At 38.1% G+C, this 16,134-nt stretch overlaps 1 long non-coding RNA gene across 3 annotated transcripts in view; it reads right to left on the bottom strand.

Annotated features, from left to right (window-relative positions):
• LOC137076177 (uncharacterized) overlaps nt 1–16,134 on the bottom strand; it is a 57,303-nt gene that overhangs the window by 15,868 nt on the left and 25,301 nt on the right. For all 3 annotated transcript variants that reach the window (XR_010905224.1, XR_010905225.1, XR_010905223.1), the window contains one exon: nt 10,550–10,653. This is a non-coding gene — a long non-coding RNA (uncharacterized lncRNA). The remainder of the gene's footprint in view (nt 1–10,549; nt 10,654–16,134) is intronic.

Raw genomic sequence — 16,134 nt, 5'->3', positions numbered from 1 at the left:
GATGTCCATGTACGACATGTATGTGATGTCCATGTACTACATGTATGTGATGTCTATGTACTAACTCTATGTATGTGATGTCTATGTACTAACTCTATGTATGTGATGTCTATGTACTAACTCTATGTATGTGATGTCTATGTACTAACTCTATGTATGTGATGTCCATGTACTACATGTATGTGATGTCCATGTACTACATGTATGTGATGTCCATGTACGACATGTATGTGATGTCCATGTACTACATGTATGTGATGTCTATGTACTACATGTATGTGATGTCTATGTACTACATGTATGTGATGTCCATGTACTACATGTATGTGATGTCCATGTACTACATGTATGTGATGTCTATGTACTACATGTATGTGATGTCTATGTACTAACTCTATGTATGTGATGTCTATGTACTACATGTATGTGATGTCTATGTACTACATGTATGTGATGTCCATGTACTACATGTATGTGATGTCTATGTACTAACTCTATGTATGTGATGTCCATGTACTACATGTATGTGATGTCCATGTACTACATGTATGTGATGTCCATGTACTACATGTATGTAATGTCCATGTACTACATGTATGTGATGTCCATGTACTACATGTATGTGATGTCTATGTACTACATGTATGTGATGTCTATGTACTAACTCTATGTATGTGATGTCTATGTACTACATGTATGTGATGTCTATGTACTACATGTATGTGATGTCCATGTACTACATGTATGTGATGTCTATGTACTACATGTATGTGATGTCTATGTACTAACTCTATGTATGTGATGTCTATGTACTACATGTATGTGATGTCTATGTACTACATGTATGTGATGTCCATGTACTACATGTATGTGATGTCTATGTACTAACTCTATGTATGTGATGTCCATGTACTACATGTATGTGATGTCCATGTACTACATGTATGTGATGTCCATGTACTACATGTATGTGATGTCTATGTACTAACTCTATGTATGTGATGTCAATTTACTAACTTGTTATTTCACTATGGCAAGGTTAATAAAATGTTTCATTCTAGGGCACCTTTAAATCAAAATGGCCAGTTCTTGAAATTTTTTTATGGAATATTGTAGTATTTATTATAAATGATTTCTCTATGCAAAAAATTTTTTTTTAATTCATGTCCTCTCATAATCCATATCCATCCAATTTCAGATGGGCAAAATCAAGTCCCGATCTACATTTATTTCTTGTTGAAGAAGCCATTTTACTCAGATATATGTCACAATAGGGAAAAAGAGACTTCGGCTACTTCCATGGCGACTTTAAAGTATCATTTATAATATAATATTTAAGTCATTATTCACTGGAAAACTTGACACTGATTCCATTTCTCCTTCTTGAAAGTTCATGAAAGAAGAAATCACTCTTGCAATCACTCTGTATTGTTAAGGAATCATTTGATCCAGTTCGGATCCACAAAACTTAATGAATCTGACCAGTTCACAGCATTTCTTGGAAGATTGTCATGACTATTAGGAAAAACATCTTCAATTTTGGTCTGTTCCTCAGACAAAGCTACCGAAAGACTTCAGAGAACCTGTAATAAAAGAAACTTGAAAACTCCAGTACACATTGGAAAAGCATACCAAGCATAAAGGGTGTTTTTTTTACAGAAGAAAGAAATTTACACAGGTTTGGAACGGCATGAGGTGGTGTAAATGATGACAGCATTTTCATTTTTGATAGAACTATTGCTTAAACGCCAGAGACAATATTTTCCAAAAATAAAGATGAAAGAGGGATGCAGTCAGTCATTGTTTGTGCTTGTGTGTGTGTGTGTGTGTGTGTGTGTGTTTCAGGCAGGTAATGATGTAAGAAAATGCAAACAGCACTCAGAAGGCAGCTGTCCCAGAATATCCACACTGATTTGATGGATTATTGCTGTTGACTGTCTGAGGTTCAATCTTGGATTGAATGCGGACAGTTTGCTAGCAAAAGTTAGTTTGCTCAGTCTCTGAAAGTTTAGATATAAAAGGTAGAGAAGGATGCTGGGACAGTGTTCCATATCTACAGAATGAGTCACGTCTTGGTAAGTGAGAGATTGCCTGGGCATTTAGGGATTCAATTAGAGGCTTTCTGCAGTTGGGGTTAAGAGTAAATTACCTGAGAATAAAAGGGACAGTTCTAAGAAAGTTCTGCCATCATGTACTCACCTTCATGTTGTCCCATACAAACCATATGATTACCGTTCATCTGTGAAATGCATTTACACTGAGGTGGCAAACAGGAAGCAGAATAGCAATCCGGCATATATATACATTCAATGAAATTCATAGCTGCTGTAAATTAAGTTAAAAAAACAACAAAAACATTTGGACCCACTTTATATTAGGTGGCCTTAACTACTATACTAACATTGTAATTAATAATTTGATAATAAAAAATAATAAGAAATTACACTTATTGTGTACATACATATTTTTACATTGTACTTACATTTAAAAGATACCTGCATGTAATTACATCTGTAATACATTTCTGTAGTTACATTTGTAATTACACAATTGGCACTTCCATTACCCATAACCCTACTCTTAAACTGACCCATATCATCACAACTGTCCCTAACTCCACCCGTATCCCACCTCAATATCAGCAAAAGTATTTTGCAATACAATTTGAACACAGTAAGTACATTGTACTTATTTTTTGATGTAAGTACATAGTACTTAAGCCCACCTAATATAAAGTGGGGCCAAACATTTTACCTAAAATGAATGATAACACTTTAATTAAAGGGATAGTTCACCAAAAAAGTTTATTCTGTCATCACTTACTCATCCTCATGTTGTTCCAAAGCTGTATGAATTGACTTCCATTGTAATTTTCGCCCATACTATGCAAGTCAAGGACTACCATCAACTGTTTGGTTACCAACATTCTTCAAAATATATTCTATTTTGATGCAGCAGAAGAAAGAAATCTGATACCACTTTAGTATGGGGAACATATTCAATCAACTACGACTTTTGGCTCAATAAACTCTTATTTCGGCAATTAAACCAAATGTTCTCATTATATATTACAATAATCTTGTGTTTGAAACAATTATTATGTGGACTAAACATATGTGCAACTAAGGCCCTGTCCACACGAAGCCAGCGCTTTCCCAATCCGATCTTTTTTTTCCCTTGTTTCAAGAAATATCTGCGTCCACACGAGATTACAAAAACGGACTAAAAACGATGTAGTTTGCATGCCAGGCCAGTGTGTGGCGCTGTAATTCTGCCACAGAAATACACTAAAAACGGAGAAGAAGAGATGTGGCTAGGCAGTGGTCGGAGGTGAGGCAAAATCTCACAATAAAATAACAATAAATACATTTGCTACTTAACAGATGTGTTTTATTAATGCCTACACCTACCCCAACCCAAAACATACCCTTACAGGTATGCAGATACGGTAATTAAATGAGGCGATATTGATGTGCGCATGCCCAGTGCCCGTAGTTGTATCCCTTACCTCTTTCACCGTGCGGGACGTAGTGTGATGACATCACCGTTTCAGAAAATATACGGATTCGCTGTACACACGAAGACGGAAGATGATCGTTTTCAGATTTATCCGCTTTGGGACCCGGTTTAGAAAAATATCGGATGCATGCTTCTAAAACGCCGGATCCGTGTGGACGAAACGCTGATACGGTAAAAAATTTATACGTATACAGCTAAACGCGTCTCCGTGTGGACGGGGCCTAAATGAAAGCAAGAATGACTAGTTACAAGTGTGTTCAGTTTATATACCTTGCTTGTAAAAATAGTATCAAAGCAAATAAAAAACGGTAGATTTTCAGTTTACTTTTCTCAGAAATATGTTAATGTTAGAACTGAATTTTTTTTTAGTAATTCATTTTAAAAATATCTTCATATTTTCAACAGTAATATATATATGAAATAACTAGAAACATTTATTCAGTATAGAAATGTTCACAATTTAAATTGTATTCATGTGCAGACCTGGAAATAACTGAATTAATGAATAGACAATGGGGTTTTACTATTAGAATATATAATATATTTCCATATGAATTTCGAATAAGCATGTTATTATTAACAATGTTGGAAGATAAACTTCTATAGCCTATACAAATTAATAAAAAATAAATAAATAAAATCACCTAAGAAGTTCTCTGTTCTTGCCCATTTTTTGTTTGTTATGTGACCATGTTGAATCACAACTCAGTAAATGGCTCACTCTTCCAACTGTAATTCGACTTCAACATCCTGCAGGGCATGGATTATTCGATTCACATTCACTACACCCATGAACTGAAAGAGAGACGATTGTTAACGGCTGCAGTGAAAAGTTACAAACATACAATCTCCCCATCCTTGTTTTCTCCACCTTCTTCAACTTTACCATCTCCTATCAACTACTCCATTCTATTGTTTCATCCTCATTATCCTTCCTGTCACAGCTCTTATCGTGAACATCCTAAGCACAGGGATTTGGGGGTACGACCACTTGTAAAGGCAGGGTTTATGTGACTGTATGTGAGAGAGAGTGAAAAGGACACATGAACAGGGATCTAGTCCTTCTCTTCATGCACGTCTTTCATCTGGACCAGCTCAAGTAGAAATAGACTGCTCACCGAGGACTCCAGCTTAATGAATTATAGAAGCACAGAGCTATTCTACTCTGCCCTTTTAATAAACACTCGCACAGACATGCACAAGCCAATAAAAAATGTAATTGACCATAGTGACTCACACCCAGCCGTGTGAGCCCAACCAAGACATGGTAAAAACACAGTAAGTCACGACATTCTAGACTCGAGGACTAACATATGGGGGAAGCTCATTGGAAAGAGTTTGTTTGGGTGCTCCCTGGGACCTGAGGCACAGTACTTTTGTCGGTAACACTTTATTTTGATGGTCCACTCATTCTACTAACTGTAAGTAATTAACTTTGTAACTACATGTCAACTTATTCTAACCCGATATCTAACACCTAACACTAACCTACTACTGCCTGTTTACACCTGGTATTAAGATGCATTTTGGTCGACACTAAACACAGTTGTAAACGGAATCTAAAACATTTTGAGCTTGTCCACTTTCGACCAGTTCGAGAGGTAGTCGACAATGCATTTGACCGGATTGCTTTCATAGTGCAAATGCGGGACGATATATAACCATTTACACCTGGTGTTTATGTATTTTTTAAAATCAGAAATGGTGAGAGAACATTGTGCTTGGTACGTTTTTTCATCTTCAAATCAAATTTCTGTCTACAGCCGACAAAGTTTAAATCCCGGGCCATCTGGCTAGCGCTCTTCCAATAATGTTAACGCAGTAGGGGGAGAGAAGGCGGTCTTTTGTGGCTGTTCGAACACATTCAACCACATGAGTGTTCACACTATGAAAGCAATCCAGTCAAATGTGTTTACGACGACCTCTGAAAGTGGTCAAAAGTAGAAAAGCTAATTGTAAACCCAGTTTACACTTGTACTTAGCGTTGTCCAATCATTATCCGATGTGCAACCAAAACACATCTTAATGCCAGCTGTAAATAGGCCCTAAAAGTCTACTAATACTCTAATGAGAATAAGTGATGTAGTTAGACATGCAGTTGCAAAGTTACTTACACCCATAGTAGAAAGTCTAAAGTGGACCATCAAAATAAAGTTGAACCATTTTGTTCAATGCATTGTTTACAGGAAATTACTGTATTGATATTCCTCTAATAATATATTTTAGTGATACTTTCTAAACAATAAACCCTAGTTAATTTCAGATTGCAAAACTTGTCCTGCTATTTTAATGATATCAAAATTGTGCATCTTGTTAAAAAGAGGTGCGCTATAACAATTTTAATCTATAAAATGTTCATCTGGAAAACAATAAAACTTAAATACATTGAAGGAAAAACCCAAGTTATATCTTGAGACCAGAAGCATATACATTGGTCAGTAAACCACCACTTGGCAACCAAAACCGTAAAGCAAAACACTAAAAACCCTCAGAACACCTTAGCAACTATTTAGAAACTCCCTGGCAGAAAAACGGTCTGAAACAGAGAATAATGTGTGAAATTCATTATGACCACCACCAGAGTAAAAGCTTGGTGGCAATTGCTCTCCATCTGTTCTGTTCAAATGGACCTGGGGCAGAAGATCTGGCTCTTACAACTCCAAAACGACCCATCAATTTACAGCCAATGAGTAAGAACAATGACCACCAAGCTCATCAGAGATAAATCTTCCACGCGTGAGGCAGCGGCTTTCCATTTATTATGCCAAATTATCGGCTCATCTGGAATACAGCATTTTGTTGTCTGCGGGACAAATGATCTCAGACAATCCAGCCTTTGTTATTCGAGATGTTTTAATGAGTTTGGGTTCGGGCCTGCATCATAATTAAAAGTGCAGCCGGTACATCTGTCAGGCTATGCTAGGTTGACTCACAGGGACCTAACACATGCTAGAAACAGAGTGATGCTTGTTCTCTGAAAAACACATGATCTACATCTGTGTAAATGCAGTTCACTTCATTAAAACAAGTCTTACTTGCAACCAGTCACTGTTCATTTGCACCTCTTTAAAGAGGCTATAGTAAGCTTTTTTACATTAAATGTCTTTAGTGTGTAATGTTGCTGTTTGATCTCCAAAAGGAGTCATTTTCTGTTAGTTAGCGCTGTTTTCTTCTAGGAACATACATGTCACAATATTCCTCATTTAAAGGGATACTTCAGCGATTAGCATATGCCTTTGTACAGTGTTGGGGTAGTTACTCAAAAAATAGTAATTAGTTACTAGTTACTTCTGTGAATTGTAATGAGATTACTTTACTAGTTACTGCATTTGAAAAGTAACTTCACTACTTATTACTTTACTTTCCCGTTTCTTAATTTAGAGTACATGGACAGACATCATAGCCCTATCATCACTTAGCCTGTCAGCATAGTGTTTACTGTATAAATGTTTACAAAATGCCACGTAAAACCATATGAAAGAACAATATCCCTGTCTACACCAAGAAATACTGTATTTTCCGGACTATAAGTCGCTCCGGAGTATAAGTCGCATCAGTCAAAAAATGCGTCATGAAGAGGAAAAAAACATATATAAGTCGCACTGGACTATAAGTCGCATTAGGGCAGAGCGGGAGCCGCGCGCGCATGCGAGCACCCGCTCGCGTGCACTCGTGCCCGCTTCACTGCATAACCGAGCGAAAGAAAGAAAGTTTGAAGTGAGTGAGAAACTTGTAAGGGACTGGCGAAAAGCAGAGGTTACTTTAACTGTAATGAAGAAAGAAAAGAAAGCTACTTGCGGACTGTAAGCAAGATGGCCAGCCCAGAACTGAAAGGAACGAGTCCACAGATGCTTGAAATCTCTGCCGGGAGAGGCTCAGCCGCGCAAGACGAACGCTGTGTGAATCATTCTCCGCTGCAGTTTACTACATGCAGTTTGTAATTTGCAGAGTAAGATTTTCTTTATGGGGGCATTTTGTTTGTGTTCAGTCTTTCTAAGTTGTTGTATTTAAGATTTTACAACAGATAATATTTCAGATTTAAGATAATATTTCAGTTATTTTTTTCTGGGGTAGGCTACAGGTGCAGCATAGAGCGCCCTCTCGCCACTATATGTTTATTCTTGTCAGTCAGTATGAATTAAATTTGATGACTGAATTTACGAGGCAAGCTGACTGTTTAAATAAAAGCACTGATATAAAAATGCGCTGTTTATCTCTTAATCAGTGTAGGGCCATTCGCAGGTCGCATTTTTGCGGTTAAAATGTGTTATGCAGGTCTAGAGATGACATTTTTTAGTTTATTTTTTTACTTGGGTGCCGTGTTTATAAAGTCGCATCATGCATGCATGATACCATGCAAACGTATGAAAGAGATACAAGCGCAACAGTCAAACGGCCTGGTAATGTTTACATTAAAAACGAAAGAAGAGTAGCGCAATGGAAACACAATGGAAACGCAAAAAAAAAAAAAAAACATCCTGCAATGTGGCATTTAATTGCCCCTGTCTACGCAATTAAGGTTGCATTCGTTGCTATATTAACATGTAGGCTTCCATTCTTTTTTCTTTCCAAATTATTACTGGACCATAGAAAAATGAAAATGTTAATCTAAAGTGAAAGTAATGTGAAGATCGCCACTGTCCCCGTCTCCCTCTCCTCGCACCAGGAGCTACATCACTCAAATTGAGTTCTGGCAACGTTGCCCAGGCAAGCACACGCAGCGCATGCACGAAGCACGTAAACAGACCAAGACTTCACACACAGGCAAACACAACTCGGGTAACGCACGAAAGCGCATTCCTATAGTCTAGTAAAATAGTGTAGTTACGGATATTTTAAGTGTAATACTTTACTTCGTTACTCAAAAAAGTAATATCGTTACTGTAATCCGTTACTATGTAACTTGTTACCCCCAACACTGACTTTGTATCAGTAGAAACCCTGGAGTATATTCAAATTATTGTGCTCCCCCACTCATATCCCCCTGAGACAACAGATTTATGCATTTTATTTCTGGAAAAATTCCTCCGATGATGCAAATATCGTCAATTTGCATCATAGGAGGAATTTTTGGCTAACGGCTAAAGACTTCAGCCAGCAGAGGGAGCCATTTCCGCATGTTTTCAACCCGCAGATGGGGGATGGGAGAGCGCACTCACAGCGTTCAGCTCGCAGCTGCAGGTATTCATGTAAACGGAGCGGTGTGGAGCAAAGTAAGTCTTTCAACTTCTCAAATTGATTCCTATCAAAGTTAAGCTTCCAAAGGCATGAACTGAAAACACGCCAGACTGAACATGCGCTGTTAATCTATGCCGCGAGCGTGGTCGCGTTTACCTCAGCTCTCATCACAAGCTCATCCATGACGATGTAATCTGACTCCTGCAGCGTTTGTGCCATGACACCCTCAGAGGCTAAATCAGATTATATTGAACACACACCTTCAGTTTTTAATTGTAGTGTCTGTTCTCTAACTGAACTGATTTTATGAAGATGAACGCGGTCGCGGTGGGAAAGTGAAAGTGATTCAGTAATCCAGTAGCGGTGGCCTTGGGACGGGAGTGGCCTCGTAGGGCAGCGAAGCATTCTGGGAATTATTGTCTTTCATCCCCATGAGACAAAAATACATTTTCTGTCTTTTCTCAGTCTAGAAAGCACCAAATTAAAAAATAATTTCATATTTCTACTACATTAATTACCCAGTTTAAATACAGATTCATCTTCCCAGTGCTGAAGTACCCCTTTAAATAAGCCCACCTAAGGAGTATGCAAAAAAAGGTAAAAGGCTGTAGCATTTCTGAATCATGCTCAAAGAGCTCACAACACACTGGTCCAGCGGACAATTCCGACCACAGTAACACTTAAGTAGGAACACATATTCACTACTAACTATGCTTCAGTACACTCCTAATTTACTGTTTTTAATGATTAGTAAGGTCGTTTTTGTAGCGTTTAAGTTTAGGTATTGGGTAGAATTAATGGATGTAGTCATGCAGAATAAGGCATTAATATGTGCTTTATAAGTATGAATAAACTCACAATTTCCTAGTAATGTTCATGCTAATACACAACTAGTTAGTTAATAGTGAGAATTGAACCCTAAAATAAAATGTTACCCATCATAGAGACAGGAACTAAACAGTGTTACTGACAGACTGGCACCAAAGGTGCTGCAACAATGTCAAAAAGGTGAAAAATCTGTCTTTAAAAACTGATGCAAGAGAATGTTTCATTCCACCGAGAATCCCATTTCCTTGGCAGCTGAAAAGGGCCTGCAGATTTGAAATATTTCACTGTGTTCTTTCAGCCACCGTGCAAAGTTTACTGGGAAAGAATTATTAGATCCCAGGGCTACCAAGAGCATGAGAATGCTAACAGTGTACATGGGCCAAATGTAAATACAGTCACTAATTCAGGCCCCAGAATCCTCGGCGGCACCCACAGTTGACTGCTCCAGTTGTTCCTGCAACACATCTGCTGTGGTAAGGAGAAAAATGTGTCACACAACAAGGACTATGCCGGAGCTGGATGCAGCAGGACGGTAAATGAGGCCAACAATACTAACATTGTGACAAAATAATACTAACAATACTAACATTGCCCAACAATACTAACATTGTGACAAAATATACTCTTAATGAGCATGGCAACAAACAGCATAAGAGTACAGAATATGCATCATAAGAGGGATGGTATATCTATATACCCTATATGGCACAACCTTCTGTTTTCAGCTGATATTAGGAAGAATACGATGATACCTAAGTGATTTAGTCTTTCTGCTGTTATAGTTTTTTTTCACTGGCGCCAATATGAAAATAAAATTTAACCTTTCACTGAAATAAGTGTCCTGAGGAAATCACACCTTTCAAAAACCTGTCGGCTCCATTCTAAGTCAGCATATATGCATTAAATGGAATCTCATAAGTGGCTTATTTGGAAATCTAGCAACCCTGTGTTCCTCACATGAATTGCACAGGAGTCTAGACTCACAATTGATTTCAACAGGGTTTGACATTGGGCTCTATAATACCTTGATAATACCGTTTGCATTCCCATTCTTCTCAATGGCAGTTGCCCGACCTGGTTGTTGCATCATGGGCGGTCGTAAATGTCCTGTGATTAATCACTCTGGAGCTGCGGAAAAATAACATTGACACCGCTGATTAGTGAATGGAACCAGAAGAACATAAACAGTCCTAAACTCCTCTGGCTATCTTGCATCAAAGTCCATTTCATACTTGTAAAGGCTAAAAAGGCTTTAAAAAATGTACAACTAACATAATAAAATATTAGTGGTTTATTTATCCGGCTGTGGTGGACACCACTGTCTAATATTGTGTTTAATATCTGCCTCAAGTTTAAATGCACCTGTTGTTAACTGAACGAGACAGCTATGGCTTGCCAGTGTAGCTTTAGAGACCATTAGAGCCCACTAGTTTGTCTTTGATTACATTCTTTCAGTGAATAATAGCAATTCCGTCTAACAAGTTTAAACTACAGCAACTCAGTTGTCAACACATGAGTTTTCACTGCCGCAGGCTTCAAGAAGTTGGGCTGGGCTTCAAATCAAGGCTTTGAATAAATGCAGTGATCAAAGCCAGAAAGAAATGTTTAAACCAGATGCTTGTGGAATAGAAATGCGGCCTTATAACAGGTGCAAATGAGACTCATAAAACTTTACATGCAGGCATAGATTGAATTCCTGTTCATTATGCAGCTGGTGGTGGAGAAATGGCAGTATGGCTACATATTCACATCATAAAGATCTTCTCATTGTAGCATTGATAACCTCCTGGCACCCAGCAATTCATTTTTGTTTAGAGGGCATTATTATTATTATTTTATTATTATATTTATTGCTACACATGCAGCAGTCCTGGGTGTATTTTAAAGAGGTTAGGCCATGACAACTTCCTCGCTTGTTTTAAATATCTGACATGGCAATTTAGCAAAGGGCAAAAATTATCCATCTTTGTGAGGTCTTATGATGCTAGTGAATGGCTGATGCTCGTTTGATGCTTAAAAACTGCACACCGCGATCATGGCGGTAATCCATACGACAATGGTGAAGGAATAAATGTCTGCTGTAGAGAAACTATATAAAAATACTAATATTTGTAACTTTTTAACTATAAATCAATGCTTCCAGTCTACTGTCATATATTATTCACCTTTAAGTGCAAGGTATTTGACTTTTTTCCATAGAATATATCACTATAGTTTCATGCATGTAAAAAAAACAATAAATATATGTACAGCAAAACTATATATAGTGTGTGTGTGTGTGTGTGTTGTAACGTATATTATACAATGTTAAAATATGTAATATGTAAATATTATTATATTTGATGCATTTACTTATTTTATTATTTATATTTACATGTTTTCATACATTTTACATAAACTTTACACTGATGCCCAAGGAAATACTAAATACCAAAAGGTTTCAGTTTAGGGGGTCCCAGGTGGTTATACAGAGAAGGATTTTCACAACCATTGTTATTTCAAAGAAATAGACTATTGCATTATATATGAATGTCATTACAAATATTATGAAAAAAAAATCATAGTGCTTTTACCATGAATGAATAAACCAAGTAAAACCATATAGGATCTTGATTCCAATTCCTTTTAAACAACACCGCCACAGAGAAGCAAATGTCTCTTGAGAACAGCACTTTCACAGGCAAACAAGCTGATTCAACCCTGAGAGAAAGTGCATCCCCATCACTATGTTTATTTATTTATATTTTTTATTTTAAATAATTCCTCAGGCAGAAAAATCTGTTGAAAAGAGGAGCACAGAGACAGCTGGGCTCATGAGATGCCAGTGTGAGAGCAATATGTTTAGAAATGCAGAATTCAAAAGATTGTACATATTGTTCAGGGCAACATGCAAGTCTGATATTTATGATCAAACAGGATGTATGATTGTCATATTACAATTGTTACAACTGTTATACATTTTCTCATCAGACCAGGCCACCTTCTTACATTGCTCCGTTGCGCTATCAGAGGTGGACAGGGGTCAAAATGGGCACGCTGACTGGTCTGGGGCTATGTAGCCCCATACGCAACAAACTGTGATACACTGTGTATTCTGACACCTTTCTAACAAAACCAGCATTAACTTCTTGAGCAATTTGAGCTACAGTAGCCCTTCTGTTTGATCAGACCACACAGGCAAGCCTTCGCTCCCCATGTGCATCAATGAGCCTTGGCCGCCCATGACCCTGTCGCCAGATCACCACTGTTTCTTGGAACACTTTTAACAGACACTGACCTCTGCTCATCACGAACACCCCAGAAGAGCTGTAGTTTTGGAGATGATCTGACCCTACTATTAAATAAAGCCAAGCTGCTTGAATTTTTTCGCCAGGGGTGGCATAAAGTCATTCAAAAGCAATGTGACCGACTGATAGGGAGTATGCTTGACACATGCAAGCTGTAATATTGATTTCTGAAATCTTTCTAGGTTAAAACATTAATATTGTGGTTTAAAAAATGTATATAAATATAAACTCTATTTGCGTTATTCAAGGTCTGAATATATATAAGGCAATAAGGCTGGACACTGTGGGCAGGATTATCCAATGGGCCTAATGGGCATGGGCCATGGGCATGCATACTGCTTATGCAAACACTTTTTTGGTGTAAAAAAAAAACTACTGTCATTATTTAGCACGATGTGAATAACTGGCACTGAAAAGGTGTGGAAAGTTATTTTTGCAGGTGACTATTGCATAAGATTTGTAAGAATTTCCTTTCAAAGGCCAAATTTATGGGAGGACAGTGTTTAAAGGACAACTCCGGGGAATTTTTAAAGGGGGGGTGAAATGCTGTTTCATGCATACTGAGCTTTTTACACTGTTAAAGACTTGGATTCCCATCCTAAGCATAGACAAAGTTTCAAAAACTAATGTTGGACGTTTGATGAGTATTTCTGTGTCAAAAATACTCCTTCCGGTTTCTCACAAGTTTCAGAGAGTTTTTTTCGAGTATGGCTCGACTTGACGTTAATAAGAGCGGAAGGTCCTTGTATGGGCCGTACGGGCTCTTCTCCCGGTAGGGTGCGCGTACGTGACTAGAGAGAGAGTAAACACTCTCAACTGCAGATCCAGTCGTCCGTGAACACTTATGTCGGTTATAGTCCGCGCCGCGCTCCACTTTATTCCTATGGGTGACGTCGAGCGACTTCAACGCTTCAGCACAGCATTCCGGGAAGGCAGCGCTGCATTTGAACGCAGAAATGACGGGAAGCTTCACACCATCACTTCAGTCGCGTCTCAAAGTGGATTTCCACGCCACTGCTGTCACAGGACTTCACCAAATCATACCAAAGAAGTGTGTTTTTGACGGAGCGATCCCAGCGATAAAGGTTCGGTCCTGCTTTGGAAGCAGCTGGTGAGGAAAACTGCTTCAAATGTCTGTGCTGTTGGCTATCGTCGTGTGAGTAAACATCAGTAAACGACACGATCGCATGCTTCGTCATTCAAATGCGCTAACGGTTCCTCCATTGCTGTTCTCTGTATAACGTTACACTAGTCTGACGTGCAAAACCATTTTGCTTGCTAAGGTCTAACGTTAGTCGCATACAATAGTCCATAAACCGAATCATGTCCTCATAAACTTCTAGTAAAGACACACAAATGTTGACAGGCCACTAAATACAGTACATACCACAGAGACGGACGTCCTGATTTTGCTGTTTCTCCTGTTCAATTTATTTCTGCCTCAGATTTGATTCTGGATCATTATCTGTATTAGCTGAGATAGCCATGGGTTTCTCCACGCTTGAGGACGTCACCGCTTTGTTCGCGATCGTCATTCTTTAGCTCCGCCCACACAATACGCCTCCAGGCGCTCGTTTTTTTCCGGAAAGACTCGGTACAGCCTATATTTATTTTATAAATCTAATAAAAATAAAGACTTTTCAGAGATATGAAGGATGCAATACTACTCTATAGGTACTCAAGATTGACATGAGATTGACTGAAACTGAGTGTTTCACCCCCCCTTTAAGTTTATCTTGATCGTTATACCTTTTTGAGTACAGTCAATAGAAAAAAAACGACTCGGATTGGTGCTTGCAACATGGAGCTATTACAGTTAATGCCCAGAGCCCCCACAGCTAAAACGGCAGCTTTGGTGTGTGTGTGTGTGTGTGTGTGCTTGTTTTTGTGACATATCAGGACAAAAATGTGTATAATAACATGTGTATGACACAGGTATTACAGAAAATGGTGACATATCAGGACATTACCCCATGTCCCCACTTTTCAAAATGCTTATAAATCACACAGGAGGAGTTTTTTTGAAAAAGTAAAAATGCAGAATGTTTCCTGTGATGGGTAGGTTTAGGGGCAGGGGCAGTGTAAGGGGATAGACAATACGGTTTGTACAGTATAAAACCCATTACGCCTATGGAATGTCCCCACAATTCACAAAAACAAACATGTGTGTGTGTGTGTGTGTGTGTGTGTGTGTGTGTGTGTGTGTGTGTGTGTGTGTGTGTGTGTGTGTGTGTGTGTGTATATATATATATATATATATATATATATATATATATATATATATATATATATATATATATATATATAAAGAAAAACTCTAATCAATACTACTTATAATCAACACTATCAATGTTGATCAGTGGACATAGATAGCCAGTGATTCTTTCTTTTAAAAGGGCCCAGATCGTTTCAGTCTGACCTTCACAGTCTGGGTGACACATCAGCGATCCTGTCACAATGTAATACAGGCTTTAAAAATAACCTGTTATTGATGGATTGGATCACAGGGGTCATATCATGATTAATCAAATTCCCCTTGATCTTTTGAGATAAAAGAGCTTGATGTACCATGAACACATACTGTTAACGGCAGAAATCAAGACTTCCTCTCCAAAAGTCCTTTTATTGAAACTGAGCTATACAGAAAAACTGTGTGTCACAGATGTAGCCTGGATTGTTTTGTGAATCTGTCGCAATGCAGGCTTTGCAAGAGACTGTTTTTGAAGATGGGGCATGTTAACTAACTATATTTGACACAACATCAAACACACAAGCAAAAGTGGAGAAAACATCCAATGCTGTAATGTATTTCGCATGCAAAGGGAGTGAACACAGCCATTTAAATTCCCAACCTCATTGGAAATACGTGCCTGTGGCGACATTTCTACAATATGATATTACACTGATTCTTGCTCGTTTCGTGGTACTTTCAAAGACAAATGTGCAGTGAGTGATGCTAAAAGCATGTTTAGTTTAATCTAAAACAGATGAATGTGAATCTGGCAATGTTTTATTATGTTGGTTGTTGTGTGTAATGCAGAAGTTCAAAAAATGAAATGTCCAGTGAGTGGCACTAAAAGGTTAATGTTCTATGCAAATAATGTATCACACTAAACCCTAACATTTTAACAATCTTAACACATCGTCTGAAGTGTGTGGCGCAGGTGCACTTAGGGTATGTCCGAATCAACTTATACTTTAACAATGTTAAAAACAGTCAGCACACTACGTGCATGGTCCAAAAGGGTTGTAATCTCTTAATGAGTCATGGGTGTGTTTTGTGTCTCATCTCCCATTCCCTTTAAATTACTATTGTGACAAG

This window comes from Pseudorasbora parva, chromosome 5 (genome assembly GCF_024679245.1).
Source record: "Pseudorasbora parva isolate DD20220531a chromosome 5, ASM2467924v1, whole genome shotgun sequence".
In the NCBI taxonomy this organism is placed as follows: domain Eukaryota; kingdom Metazoa; phylum Chordata; class Actinopteri; order Cypriniformes; family Gobionidae; genus Pseudorasbora; species Pseudorasbora parva.
The sequence above is the reverse complement of the archived record's forward strand: the minus strand, read 5'-3'. Positions and strand labels throughout refer to the sequence as shown.